The 3,048-nt window shown below is 40.0% G+C and overlaps 1 non-coding gene across 1 annotated transcript; it reads left to right on the forward strand.

Annotated features, from left to right (window-relative positions):
* The first annotated feature begins 2,286 nt into the window (after window positions 1–2,286).
* On the forward strand, window positions 2,287–2,393 carry LOC125843379 (small nucleolar RNA R71). Its single transcript, XR_007443979.1, has one exon. It is a non-coding gene; the product is annotated as a small nucleolar RNA R71 (small nucleolar RNA).
* The last annotated feature ends 655 nt before the right edge of the window (window positions 2,394–3,048 follow it).

Raw genomic sequence — 3,048 nt, forward strand, 5'->3', positions numbered from 1 at the left:
GTTAGATCTACGAAGAGGCATGATCTAAAACGCATAACCACATATTATAAAGGAGAAGGTGGATCATACCTCACGCTCGTTAAATGTGGCACACTTCACACCTATGAAAGAGACTCTACTTAGTGCGACTTTTAGACATCCTAGGACTCTTGAACATAATGCTCTAATACCAAGTTTATCACGCCTCGAGGCTACCCCCTTGACGGAACACGGGACCTAGGATTACGAGTGACCTCAAGTTAACCATGTGTCTCGCATATCAAAAGCATACTATTGCGGCCAAATCGCACACGCAAGTGCATGTGGTCGTTCAAGTATTAAAATGGCTCTATTTAAGAGTCCGGTATCGAACCCACATGGACTTACGCTTAGAATTACTTAACTTCTCTATATTTCAGCTAAACACAAGTGTATTCAAGATTTCAAAAGTGATGTAGTTTCTACTTCTAAGATTATAACAAAATGTAACAAAAGCGATTCAATTTCAAGGGTTTAAAAACAATGATTGCGTAAAGTCCAGGGCTGCAGCTTTTATCAGGAATCATGCAATCAATATCATTTATATGGGTAATTATCAACTATCGATTCAATGAATCACAGGGTTAAATGTATGATCATGGTCTCCCGTCCTCTAATCGCCTACGATAAATAACACCCTAAATGTATGATCAAGATCTACCACAGTTATTGCAGACAACTCTTCATACATAGCTGACAGTTTTAAAACTTTATACACATCAAAACCTCCACTTTATCATGGGACCGCATAGTGAGTTGCCCATCTACTACATCTATCATCGCCCTCCCAGTAGCCAAGAAAGGACTTCCTAGGATGAATGGGACCTCAGGGTCTGGCTCAAAGTTCAACACAACAAAATCTATTGGGAAAATCAATTATCCCATTTGCACTAACACATCCACTACAACACCCTCAGGCCTAGCTACAGATCTATCAGCCAACTGTAAGATAATAGTAGTAGGTTTAGAACTACCCAACCCCAGATTTTTGTACAAAGAAGTCGGTATTAAATTTATAGTAGCTTCTAGATCACACAATCATCGCGAATGAATGCTCTGCCCTATAGTGATCTGAACCGTAAAGTTACCCGTATCTTTCAATTTAGTGGGCAACCAATTTTGGATTCTGGAGCTGCACTCTTCAGTAAGTGCAACAATCTCATATTCTATCAGCGTCATTTTATTTGCCACAATCTCCTTCACGTATTTTGCATACCTGGGTATACCCTGCAAAACATCTACCAATGGCAAGTTAATGTGAACTTGTTTCAAAAGAGAGAGGAACTTACCAAAACATTCATACTTATTCTGCTTCTTGAACTTTTGAGAGAATGGAAGAGGTGGTTTCACAATTGGTTGCACTCTTTCTTCTTGTGCAAAAACTTCGCCCTCTTTGGGTTCACTCTCTTTATTCACAGCATCAGTGTTTCTTTTCTTAGGAGCTAACTCCTCTAATTGTAAACCACTATGAGTACCTACTGCATTTACTTTCCTGGGATTTGGGTCAGTGTTACCCGGCAAACCTCCTTGTGGTCGTGAAATCTGGGTACTAGCCAGCTGCCTGAATTGCTTATCTAGATTCTGTATAGCTAACTGATTGTTTCTTGCATTAGCAGCTAATTGGGCTTGATCAACCATAATGTTTTTCAGCGTCTCCTCTATGCTTATGTTTCTATATTACTGTTTAGGTTGCTCCCGTTGGGTCTGTTATTGGTACTCTTGTGTATTTCTTTGGGCTCTATACTGATTCTGGCCTTGACCCTGATTTTGATTTCCACCCCAAGAAAAGTTTGGGTGGTTACGCCAACTTGAGTTATATGAGTTCCTATAATTTTGTTGGTCTTCTCCTCGTTGGGCATTACCTACAAAATTCACAGAGTTCGAGTTTGCACCACATACTCTACACTATGATCACCACCTCCACAGATCTCACACCAAGATGGTGGTTGTTGAATCGCATTTACCTGTGCGGATTGTTGTCCCAATGTTAGATTGTTGAAGTGAGTGTTCATCATATTCTGCATAGCAGTAATCTGTGCAGTCAAGGCAGTCACAACATCTACCTATAACATACCTGCCCTTTTCTAAATCACAGGTTTCATTCCTCCTACATTCCAGCCATGGTTGCCCTGAGAGATCCTGTTCAGCAAGGTGAATTCAACATATGTCTTCTCCAAAGCCTGACCACATGCAGCTGAATCAAGTTGAATCTTGGTGTTAGGCTCCAATCCTTCAATGAAGGTATGAACCAACACCTCATTAGATTGTTGATGATGATGAGGACAACTCATCAACATCGATTTAAACCTGTCCCAAGCTTGGTACAAGTTTTCTCCCACTTTCTGCCTAAAGTTAAAAATGTCACTCCTCAACTAAGTTGTTTTTCGAGATGGAAAAATTGGATGAGGAACTTTTGTGCTAGATCATTCCAAGTGGTAATTGAGTTTGCGGGCTCTGAGTTTAACCATTTTTTTGCTTCCCCAAGCAGAGAAAAAGGGAATAAAGTGAGCCTCACATAATCCACATTCACTTCAGCTGGAGTGTACGTATCACTGATCTCGAGGAAATTCTGACTGAGAATTGTTGGATCTTCGCGAGGCAGACCAGTGGACTCCATTAGTGTGCAGTAGTTGCACCATACTCTGCTTCAATTCAAACCTTCCACCATCTTTAGGATTCTGAATACAAGATGTCACATTAGTGGGACGTGGGATTGCCACAATCGCACATGTAAGTGCACGTGGTCGTTCAAGTATTAAAGTGGCTCTTTTTAAGAGCCAGGTATCGTACCCACAAGGACTTACACTTAGTATTACTTAACTTCTCTAACTTTCAGCGAAACATAAGTGTATTCAAGATTTCAAAAGTGATGTAGTTTCTACTTCTAAGATTATAACAAAATGTAACAAAAGCGATTCAATTTAAAGGGTTTAAAAACAGTGATTGGGTAAAGTCCAGGGCTGCAACTTTTATCAGGAATCATGCAATCATTATCATTTATATGGGTAATTATCAACTATCGATTCAATG

This window comes from Solanum stenotomum, chromosome 10, assembly GCF_019186545.1.
Source record: "Solanum stenotomum isolate F172 chromosome 10, ASM1918654v1, whole genome shotgun sequence".
Taxonomy (NCBI): Eukaryota; Viridiplantae; Streptophyta; class Magnoliopsida; order Solanales; family Solanaceae; genus Solanum; species Solanum stenotomum.